General features: G+C 37.7%; 1 long non-coding RNA gene across 1 annotated transcript; it reads right to left on the bottom strand.

Annotated features, from left to right (window-relative positions):
• Positions 1-524: 524 nt before the first annotated feature.
• LOC121529915 lies at positions 525-11,446 on the bottom strand. Its single transcript, XR_005993688.1, has 3 exons — positions 10,844-11,446; positions 8,257-10,782; positions 525-574 (listed from the first exon to the last, which is right to left on the bottom strand). It is a non-coding gene; the product is annotated as an uncharacterized LOC121529915 (long non-coding RNA).
• Positions 11,447-12,146: the final 700 nt, after the last annotated feature.

Below are 12,146 nucleotides of genomic sequence, written 5' to 3'. Positions count from 1 at the left end.
CCTCTCTTGAGCTATAAACCTTCTCATTTCTAATCACACTTACTCTTTTAAGTGTAAGTGTTAACTAGCTCTTAATCCCTCCAACTTAAAAGCATACTTTACTAGCTTTTATCCTAGTTAAACCCACCTCCCCCTTTCCATAATCTATTTACTTACCCAGCTGGCGATGATCCCTGGCTGACGCTCTTGCCACCGCTCGTATGTATGTGACGCTGAGGGGGTGTGGGCTGATGATGAGGCGACGAGGTCGCCGAGACAGTGGGCGTGCCACCGTTAGAGGAGTTACTGCCCCCGCCCATTTGCCCCTGACCCGGCAATTTGCGCTTTGGTGATAGCTCCTGGGCATTCTCGCAGACATTTTCCGTGTTGACGACCTGCTCCAGCATGTGTATCTTCAGCATGATTGATGGATTTGATTGACTGGCGTTGCTTTTGTTTTTGTTTTGATTTTGATTTTGGTTTCGTATTTTTGGTTTTGAAGTATTTTTGGTTATGTTTGTTTTGGTTTTTCTTCCCTTTTTTTTTAAGAATGCTTTTAGTTTTTCACATTCACTTCACTTTTTTCATTTTGCTGCTGCACAGAGGGAAAATTTCAAGAATATGTTAAATTTGGTTTGACTTTCCCTTCTATCTCTCTCTCTCTATTTCGCTCTCTATCTTTTACCGATTATTAATTAAACTTTAGGTTGTGGTCACTTGAGCCGCATTTCCCTTACGCACGTTTTACAGCCGTTGGGAAACCGAATTTTATGTGGCCAGCAATAAAAGAATGGAAATTTAATAAGTTTATGTGGGCCGACTTTATGGCCATAAAACCTGATAAAAAAAACCAAAAGAATCTTGTCTTGAAAAAACAAAGAAAATCACTCAAAGGCAAATATAAATGGGAATTCTGGGCGGGGGTTTGAGTGCACATTATTAAAAAGTAATGCTGGAGCTGAAAAGTCTGCCCAGCAGAGCGAGGAAAAGCGCGTGAAAATGCGTGCAAAACAGAGAGGAGACAACAACAAACAGCCCGCATATGTTTTCCAAGAGGCAGGTTGGAAAAGCCTCGGGGCAAAACCACTTGCCAGGGCAGTCACTTAAGCCGCCCCCACCTAACCACCCACCTAACCTCTCTCCTCTAAGAACCTTCCATAAACCCTCATAAAGCGGCAAAAGGAAAACTTCGTGGCGAACCTGCCCCACTGACAATTGGCTTAGGTCTAAAATGAGGCAAAGAAAATGTGGAAATTTCCTGGAGGCTTAAGAAGAGGTGGGCCCGGGAAAAAGGTAATGTGCTACTGACGCACGTGTCCAAGTGCCGCCGCCTCCTCCGCTGGAAAAGGGAGAGTTGATTTATGATTTACGGCATTGACTGAAGGCATCTGGCCGTCAAAAACCCATGGAGCCACTCCTCCGGACTCCCAGAATCTCCCTTCTCCGCGCTCCACTCTCCAAGGCCAAGCAACTCGCTTAAGTGGTAATGTGCGTACATAACGAGTGCCGTGAATGGTATTATATCAGATTTTTTGGTTGTGGGGAGTGGGAGGTGATGATAAGAGGGTTACTCAAAGCTAGACGAGCCAGAATTTGTGGAAAACTGAACCTGTTACGGCCAGGAGAAGATGAGCTGTACTTGTTTTAAGCTACTTACGACTGTTGTATGGTCTTGTTGGGTAAACTGTTACGGGGAAATGGCAGTAGTTAGGGGGAATATTAGTATATAAGATGAGAAGCTGCAGTTTAAGAATCATTATTAGCTATAATACTTAATAAATACGAAGTAATAAGGCCTTTAAGTCATATATTTTTACCAAAGAGCGCAAAAAATCAATCAAATTTTACTCTTTCTTGGCATAGGCAAGTAATATTACGACTATATACTCGTCTGTAAAGTATATATTGTAATTATTACACATATTTCGAGTAATTAAGTACTCCTAAACGTGGCCTTTCAAGCATAAAACGCCTTTACCTCAACCACAATGTAAATTCTGATAATTTCCTTTCACTTTCTCCCACATAAAGCCAAAATTTTGGCCCTAAAATTCGCAAAGGAATATTAAATTACTTCTGCAGAAGCATAAACCAAATCCTCAGCCTCATTTAATTTATTAGATTTAACCCACAAAGTCAGGCAAAACATAAGCCAACCGATATGATTACTTAACTTCAGCCCTAATGCCCCTTCAATGCCGTTGACCCAAATTTGGCAAATCTGTAAATCTTCTCGGCAACATTTGCCAAATCACTTGCCCAGATTGAGATACCTCAGAGTAATGCAATTACCCAATGTAAAGACTATATACATATATATAATTCGTTTCGACTCAAATCGCATTAAGAGCAATCAAAATTTATGCGGCCATCGCTTTCAGGCTCAACACGCAACTTCCGTTGTTGCAAATTCGTCATTTCCGCAAAAAAAAAAATAGCAACAGGCATTCAGTCAGGTGAGAATGATAAAAAAAATAAAAAGTACAAAATAGAAAAATAAAAAATAATGACACAGAAAATAATCTCATAATAAACTCAACTTGAAACGAAATTGAATTACGTGGCGTAGAAAACAATTTGCGAGCGCGAGTGCAAAATAATTCTTTTTTCTGCATTATAAAAAACGCATATAGAATAATTTATTTAAATCAGGCTCGGCAGCAACCGCCCCCAAGTCGGCGACGACGACAACCTTTTATGGTGTCATGCAAAAACTGAGAAAATATCTATAAAAATTTTATATTCATTCGGTTGTTGTTGTTGCGGTTGTTGGCTGTGGACAAATTAATGTCAACAGAATCGGAGATTCGAGGGGAAAAATGGATGGTATGGATGTGAGTGGGCTGTTGGGCTAATAGTTGATTCCAGTCTCGCTGTAAAGAAAACCCACCCACAGTGGGTGGCCTTTCTCATAAGTAACATAGAGAATAGAGAAGGCAACTGGCAACTGGCAACTGTGTCATCCAAACAATGATAATTTTTTTATTGTTGCCTCATTCAATTTGGCATTTTTATTGATGTGTTGTGATCCGAGTTGCAAATGAAATTGTGCGGATTTCTTATAGATTTTTATTTTTGTTTTTCTCGGTTTTATTCCTTTGATTGGGTTAATGAAGGCCAAAGTTTGGCTTGCCAAAGAGAGAGAAGTTGTTTATGCAGATACTTGGCAGATGATATGTGGCTGAGCAGGGAAGTCTTTTGGAAAAGCTTCGCTCCATTGAATTTTGTTATGATAATCCAGATATTCAACGATATATCTTCATCAATTTGTTTGGAAATGCTTTACCTCGACATGGTTTTATATTTACTTTCCTGAGTCACAAGTTCTTTAGAAGTCTTAGCTGTTTTGTCTTCTTCCCAAAACCAACTTCTTTACTTTCTTACTTTTTCTTTCAGTATCAACAATTATTCATTGATAAGTATGTCAAGTTCTCGACATACTCAAACATTCGCTAAACCCCTTCATATATACAGCTCTTCCCCCCAACTCTCCTACCAAATAATTGCGTCAACGTTTCGCAATCAGATTTCAGTTAGTACTTTATGGCCATAACTTTGTGTCGATACGTCATAAACAGAGTATTTGAGCTGCGGGCCACTAAAAGCAAACCATCTATTGAGTCACCAAGTGGAATATTGTTTTTTTCTTATCGAAAATGGGCATGGGATGGGTGTTCTTATCAATCTTGAAATATATATTTGATATGCTAGAGGGAAAATGTTAGGAAAATTTTTAAGCCGCTGTGGCAACATCCGGATTTCCCACTCCACATTTTTGGCAAGTTCAAAGTTGCCTGCCTTCCGTATGTACATTTCCCTATTTTCCTGCTAAGTGGGAGTATTTTTCGGGGACCGAACAATTTGTTGCTTGTTACGCCGTTACACGTGTTCAAATATTTATGCCCTGACAAATTCTGTAAACAAATTTGTCTTCTCTTCTCCGGCCTGGCTTGGTTTCATGTTGGTTTTTCTTTTTCTAGCCCGGCTAACAAACATCAACAGCTGTTGGCAGACCAACTTGCTCCGCTTTTCTGTTTTCTATTTTATTTCTGTGAGAGGAATTCTAGTAGATTGTGACTTCTGTTCGGTTTTTGTTTCAGGTTTAGTATCGGTTGGTTGTATGCTATTGGTATCTTATCTTATCGCCTGCCAATTTGGCTGAATAATCAGCTTTTGGCTGAGCGCAACCTTGACTACACCCACAAAACCTCCTTCCCTTCTCTTCGTTTCGGGGAGTTACTTTGTGTCGGACAGGGAAAATGTTACAGATATTTCGGTTTGTAAGTTTAGTCTAATGGGAAATTGATGTAGCTACTTAGTTTGATATACTGAAACTATAGCAGGGGACAGCTCTGGCACATGGCTCGATTTTTGTGGATGAAAATGGAAGTTTAGTTGGGATTTTGCTAAGTGTCGATTAACTAAATGGCAAAGTGAGGAACATGAATGTTTCCTTTAATAATATCACTTAAAACGCGTTTAAATTACATCTCCGATCCCATTTACATGAAACTTTTAAATGCAATTAAGACCAAGAAACTTTGATATTACGTTTCCTCCGACTTCCCCTCACCGAAATTCAAATCTTGTTACTGGTAAAGATATTTTTAGAATATTTTTCCTAGGCAAAGGAGACCTTCGGAACACTTTGCTGCCAACTTGCCATAAAGTTTTGATTTGCCACCACCTTAACCCTTGACAGCCGATAAACAAGAGAACTTCAAAGTCAAATGACCTTCGCTTGTAATAATTCTTTGGCAAAAATATTAGTTTCATCATATTTTTGGGGGAAAAGTCGGCCTGGAAAACTGGATATTTTATTATTTTCTTTGGCACAGGTGCAAACAGGTCGTAAACAAAAAAAAATGGCTGGAAAAAATATGGAAAAATCGAGGCAAAGGCAATTAAAGTGAGCACTAAAACATAGAAGCAGAAGCAGATACCGCCTGAATTTTCCATTGCCCATTTCCCATTCGGATCCCAGCCATTTGGCACTGGGCCATGTCATGGGAGAAGCGGCGGCACACGCCCCATAAATTAAATTCGCGTGTGTTTTTGCAACAACAACAACAATAAAAAACACACGACGTAAAGGGTGGAAGATGAGGGGGGCAGCAGGGAATCTGAGGCTGCCGAGATAAGCAAGAGGGCATCGGCAAAACGGTAAATTTTGCAGCAGCCTACAAAGGATATAAAAATGCAAAACTTTTGTATAGACCTTAAGATACTTAGTACTTTCACTTAGCTATTATAGTCTCTATAAAATTAATTAACAAAAAGTTAAACCAGATATAAAATGTAATTCAATTTAAATAGAAAACTATATACATTTCCTTTTCTTCAAATTTTCAATTAAATTTTCACGATAAAGGACTACAAAATCTCCCTAAACCAAAATCCCATCATACCCTTGCTTTATTTTAAGAACAAGTTACAAAAAGAGAATCCAAAATCAATGCAGGCGAATGACACGCCGAGGTTTTGGCCCTCCCGCTCGCACCCGCATGCTCGCACCGTCTCTTTCTGAGCCAAGCTTTTGTGCTGGCTGCACTTCAACTTGAACTCTCGAGTGATGGCGAGAAAGAGAGGGGCGACTAAAAGTGAGAGGGATGACAAGACAATTGATGGGCCAGACAGATGGAGAACGATGAATGGACAGGCGGAGAATCTGAGACGTGGTAAAGGAGAATCTCAGAAAGCGGAGTAAGCAGAGAAGAGACCGAAGCAGATAGCAAGAGATGTGGCCAAAAAAGCAGCCGTTTTCTTGGGATTGTTTTTTAATTCAGCTTTCTGTTATTGTCCGTATTTTCACACCGAGCAGAGAGACAAGGCCAATTTTCTACCCGAGTTCATTTACATTCCGCATGGCTGAGGTTTACTTTACATCCCAAAGAAATTCAATGGGCCAGAGCTACTGCAATCTCTTCCACCTTCCAAACCTCTTACCAAAAACCAAAAAAAAAAGATATCTGTCAAAAGGCAAACATCCGATTCGGTCAGCGGGAATCTCTTCACGAATGGCATGAATATTTGATGAGCTGTCGTTTACCTTTTTCGCCCTCGGAAAGAACTGCAACAAAAAGTCGGAGCCCCAAAAATGCAACAGGCTAAAGCAAACAAAGGAAAAACTGGTAGGGGTATGGGAGTATCGAGGTATCCAGGTGAACGTGGAATGGGAGCAGATTGCCAAAAGTGGGTGATAAAGTGCAGGCGGTATCGACCGATTTACCCTGATGAATCATGGATGCTCTTGAGATTGTGTCAACTTCTTTCCATTCTTTTTTGTTTTTAACAAACATTTCTGATAAGATAGCAGATTTATTATATATTTAAATATTTACTTAGATAACATCTTTTGTCATTCAAGAAATGTATAGAAGATGAATATTTAATTTGCGTTCTAAAATTCCACAAAAAACACTTTCCCATGTCTGGGCAGCTGTTGACCATTAAAAAATATATGTTTCTTATGATCGAGCCACTCAGAGATCTCGTATTACCCCGTTTTCTGGAAAGTGCAACTGGAATGCCAGAAAACTGCAGCTGGCTTTGCCAGTGAAAACGGAAAAACAACCAAAAACACAAACAGCAGTCGCAAAATTCGCACACACATGCCAATAAATATTTTTGCAACTTGCAGCGGGACAAAAATCGAGAAAAAATTTAACGAAAATGAAAAGTCAACAGCAGAAAACACAACAACAACAACAACAGAAACTGCGAACTGAAATCATTTCAGGCCAGAAACCCGTTTTAAAAGCCAAAAAGAAATTCACGTGCTCTGCAAATTTACCATACTTTTTACTTTTTTTCTCACTTTTTACCTTTTTTTTTGCCTTTGGCAATGCATATTAACAACAAAACAACAACAACCAGCTTGATAACAGGCAGTAACAGCAACAGCAACAACAACAAAATGGGAGGAGCAGTAGTAGAAGAAGAAGAAGTAGCAACATTGTCATTTAACGGGACTAACGAACAGGGCGCAAGAAGTGGCGGAAAAAATGCGTGGATTTTAATTTGCATTTTTGCAAGTCGGAAACGAGAAAAACCAAAAGAGAAATAAGCGGTTTTCCCAAAGGAGATGAATCGGAGTAAACTTTGTTATAAATGGAACAAAAAGTTAAATTTTCATACTGTAAAAGTTTATGTTTAACCATCCATCTTAGCCATCTTAAAACACTTTTCTTATCAAACAAGTCATCTTAAACCGGTAACAAAGACGAATAAACCGATATTCTTTTATTTGTCTCAAAAATATCAAAAACTCATAAAAATAATGAGAATTTTGATCTGAAATCACCGAAATCCCACAAAAACCTGCTAGGGTTCATGATCTTTAAGTATTTTTACCTCTTAATAAAAATTCGAATTCGAAAAGAAACATTTCCACTTGTTGAGGTAACTTTATAACTTCAAACAGCTCACACAACTTGCACATAAATCACAAAAAATAAAGGAAATAAAATTTGAAAACGATCGCAGGTTATAAAAAACAAAAAACACACGTAATAATCATGCGTGACGCATTTTAATCGAACTCCAAAAACACAAAAACAAATTCAGTTTGGGAACCGGCAAAAACGAGATGAAGAAAGACAGAGAGAGGTGGAGAGAAAGAAAAGACACAAAAACGGAACTTTTTGTGGTTATTTCTTTTTATAAATATTTCTCATTTGTTGTTTTATTTTCTTCTTTTTTTAGAGCTTTGACATTTGTTTGTGGTGATTATGTTATTCCGTCATTTTTTGCACTTTTTGGCTATTTAATGGCATTTTCGTAATTGAATTGCACAAAAAAACGAATATTACACACACAATTTCACTTGTTTTCAATTTGAACACTTTCTTCGCTTCTTCTTTTTTGGATTCTTTGCTCGTTAAATTACAAATTCAGTCAACAATATTTGTTTGAAAATTTCACTTTTTAACTACGTGCGGGTATTTATGCAGCCGTTTTTTTTGGCAGCCTTATTTTGTTTTCGTTTTTTGTATTTCTTCTCGCCTATTTGAATGACACCTTTGCCACTTTCGCTTCTAATTTTTTTTTTGATAAGGCCAGCAAATGCTATTTCAATTTTTGTAGCCATTCAAGCACAATCACTTTCATTTCAAACAACATTAGTTAGTTTACTGTTTTCTTTTATAAAAAGTTTCACTCCACATTTAAAGAGTTTTTTATAATTAATTAATTAAGAAGAAGTCATAACAACACATTATTTAATAAGTTATTTTGTTTTAAACTCATTTATAAACTTTATTTTTGTTTATTTTTTACCTTTTCACTTTCACATATTCGTTAAATTCGTTCAACGAATCTGTAGCTTTATTATTGTTTGCTTTTCCTTTAGTTTTATTATTTATCTGAGTTTTGTTTTGATTTTTTCTTTTCGCGCTGCTCTTCTTGCTCTTTCATCTGTTGCTGCCAATTGGCAACTGCTCGTCGTGTTCTACCGTTACTTTTTAACTAGCTAATCATGACGAAGGAGCAGCAGCAGCAGCAGAAGACGTACCGGAAACCCGAAATATATTACGATTCCTGTTCCGTTTTCCGATTTCAGAATTTTCCCGACGCAGACGCGCGACTATGTACACATACAACGAACACACGCCTGGTTGTCCTCGCACTCGCACACACACAGACGGACACTCGCTGGCTCGCACGCCCACACGAGTCGGTTTTCAAAACGACTCTGAGGCGAAAAGTAGAAAAGCTGCTGGTTTAGCCCCCAAAACGAATGAGGAGCAACAACAACAGCAATCACACTGCTCGCACATTGCGCACGAAGCTCAGATTTCAGGTTCCACATGGGAATATAATCCACACAAACCGGCTCTCCAGGGCGCTCTCTCGCTCTCTGGCGCTGGAAGAGTTATCGTACAATTGGGGCCATAATAGTAGCTGGTGTCTGAACTATACATTCGTGGTATGCATAAAATCGTAGCATGGCCAGAAATAATTGAATATTTATGGTAAATTACGCACATATTTAAATAAAGTATCTTATAGAAGTTGGAAGATAAAATGAAATCAAAATGAACTACCGATACTACCAATATGACCTCAGTTGTACTTGCACTTTGCTTTTGGGTGAGAGAGAGAGACAGTGAGAGTGGGAGGACTGCAGTTTGTTGTTTTTGTGCACTTATTGCTTTTGTTGCCTTCATGGGGGCGAGATTCTTGTTTATTTACATTTATTTACATTCCAAATGCGCGCAGTTTAAGCAAACAGAAAGAGATGGAGCGAGGGAAGGATGCCGAAGGAGGGGTTGGTACAAGGGGCAGCCCGCATTAGCCAAAGTAAACAGTTTGGAAAACAATGCGGCTCAAAGGAGCCGCCGATGCAGTTGCAAGTTGGATATTTGCACAGTGTACCCCAAAAGTATGCAGAAGGCAATGATTTCCCACCGCGGAGAGATAACGAAAACAAACTGAATAACCGGCGTGGGACACAAATACATAAGTAAACAGAGGCACGAGTCAAAAAGAGACGGCGTTCCATATGCTTTTTGTTTTTGGCCTGAGAGAATCACCGAAATTATGCTCCCATAATCGCTCTTTATCCCACTCTCCGTTATTGGAATGAAAACATAAACAGTTTATTTTTACACTGAAAAAAATTGTTAGACTGCTTGACTTATTTTCAAAAATATATTACACTATTTTTATAATGTATCATACTGTTATATTTACCTAAGAATTTATTTAAAACAAATAGTTTATCAATATATTATTTTTTTTTTTTTTAAAACAATATTTTCCGAACTTTTGAATTCCCTCAACATTTAGTTTTTTCTAGAAATTGTACTTAAATAGGGTTTCAATTTTTTCATGCTAGGACTTTTACTTCAGTTTCAGTGTACAAAACGTTCCAAGCTCCACCACGCGCTGTGGACTGTATGTGGATACTGGAAGTCCAACAGTTCACCCGAAGCGAAGCGAAGCGACTACGACTCGAGAGTTTGGATCCAACATAAATAATTTCTCTCCCACTCTCACGCAGCTAACTCTCCCACGGATTGGATCCACAAAATCCACAAAGTGACGTCGGCTTTTGCGGTGGCGTGTTGCACTTGTTCGTTTCTCTCTATCTCATCCACAATGTTGGGGTTTGTTGTTTTTGTTGGCTGATAAGGAACAGCTGATAACCGCAAGATAAACCGCAGCTGCGAGGGGCGTTTCGAAAAGCAGACAACCAACCGATAACCAACTGTTGCATGCCCCACATATTTGGGGTTACACTTCAAACGAATACCGCAAGACAATGGATGCTACTATTATTTTTTGGGTGTATTCTATGTAAACAGGTTGGAAATCTATGCATACATTTGCATATCTTATTTAGTTTACAAAATTAGGTTTTATATTCCAGCTCTATTGTTTTTTAAGAGTAAGAGATAAATTGATTTCGAAACGATTTCGGGCTAATTGTTTATAGCATTCCATGCTTAATTCTATCGAATCGAACTCACCTTAGTGGTCCTGTCAGCAAGTCAATATTCTCGCAGCTTTCCATCTCCAGTCGCTGATATTGCAACTGCCTGGCACTCGAAGTGCTTGATCTGCCCCCGGATCCTCTAGAAACTGGGGCCGCGTTTGATGAGTGGCGGCGATACTCCGCAAAACTCTCGCTTTTCCGCAGACCCGGAATTTTTCCGGAACTATTGCGCCAATACTTGATCATTCGGTGTAGAGTTTTGGGCGAACTAGTGGCCGAGGCACTGATCGGCGTTATTTCAATGCCATTCACAAGGATGGGAGGTCCACGATCTACCAATGTCCTATACGAACTCATTTTTTAAGCTACAAAAAATTATTCAATGTCAAAATATGGCTAACCAGTAAATTATTATAATGTACTTACATTAGTTTAAGTTTGTTTTTAATGGCTCACTTCAAGGTTTTTAAGCTATTTTTGAAAATTTCGATAAGCTTTTAATTCTCAAGTTAAAAAACTTTTCAAGTTTCTTTTCACGCGTTAAAGAACATAAATTAAATGGTTTTTCGTTAATTTCATATATTCTTTATAGTAAGAACACTTTAAATATTTCGTTTTATTTTTAAAGTTGATTTATGCATAGATTTAAGATTATTTTATATAGTAAGATGACTCCCATTTTACTTTTTTTATAACTTCAAAGATGATTAATAATGAAAGTAGATTTGCATATTCTTATCATTTTTGTTCACTATACATTATATTAAGTACTTTCCACTTTTCAAACACTAACTTTAATTGTAGTAATTATTTTATTTAATTTCTTATTGTTTTCATATTTAAAAACTAGTTCGTTTCGTTTAAAGTTCGTTTTGAAGTCGCAACGCGACGCGACGCCTTCGATTTTCCAACTGACCACAACAAAGAATCGGATCGTAGCCCCCAGAACAGACCTCCGTGGAATCGAGCTCGGCTTTATCTGGTGCGTTCTCCCTCGCTCATTTTTTTACTCTCCCTCTCTGACCGCTTTGCCTCCATTGTTTTTATAACTTCGCACGTTTTATTGCAAAGTTTTTTTTTCACTGAATTTACTTATATTTCTTGGGGTTTCATTATTTTAATTATACGCGGTACTAGGGAGAAAACATGGGGTGTATCAAATTTGTACATTAAAAAAAAATATATATTAAGAGTTTTATAAGGTTAGAAAATATTTTAATGTATGTAATTATTATTATATTATGTTTATTTGATTTTATTTTTATATATTTATGTTAAAAAAACGTTTTACTTCTTCATTTTTACTGTTTTCAACAGAAATCGCCTTCAGCGACTTCTGAAAATTTTTAAAAAAATATTTAGTTAATTACTATCTGTAAGAACCACTTTCAAGCATTTACTAGGTATCTAAAAGTTCTAAAAACTCAACTTAAACGTTCTTACTTGTCTTGTTTTGCCTTTCAGTCTTATTTTTCCAACGATAAATGGCCGAGCTGTGATTCCGCTAACTCAGCTCATTTTCATTTTATTGCTGTCGATATACAAAATTATGTGTAATCCATATATATACAATATATATGTATTTATATATAACCCGTGTTTTCTTTATCTTATTAACATTTTCCAGCTATCGGTTATCTTAGGTCTTTCCAACACGCCCTCTCCTAGCACGCCCCATGAATAGAAACCTTTGTCTAGTTCAATTTAGTTTCCACAATCAATCACTTTA

This window comes from Drosophila eugracilis, unplaced genomic scaffold (assembly GCF_018153835.1).
Source record: "Drosophila eugracilis isolate 14026-0451.02 unplaced genomic scaffold, ASM1815383v1 contig_1081, whole genome shotgun sequence".
In the NCBI taxonomy this organism is placed as follows: domain Eukaryota; kingdom Metazoa; phylum Arthropoda; class Insecta; order Diptera; family Drosophilidae; genus Drosophila; species Drosophila eugracilis.
Note: the sequence above shows the minus strand (reverse complement) of the source record. Positions and strands in the feature narration are given on the sequence as shown.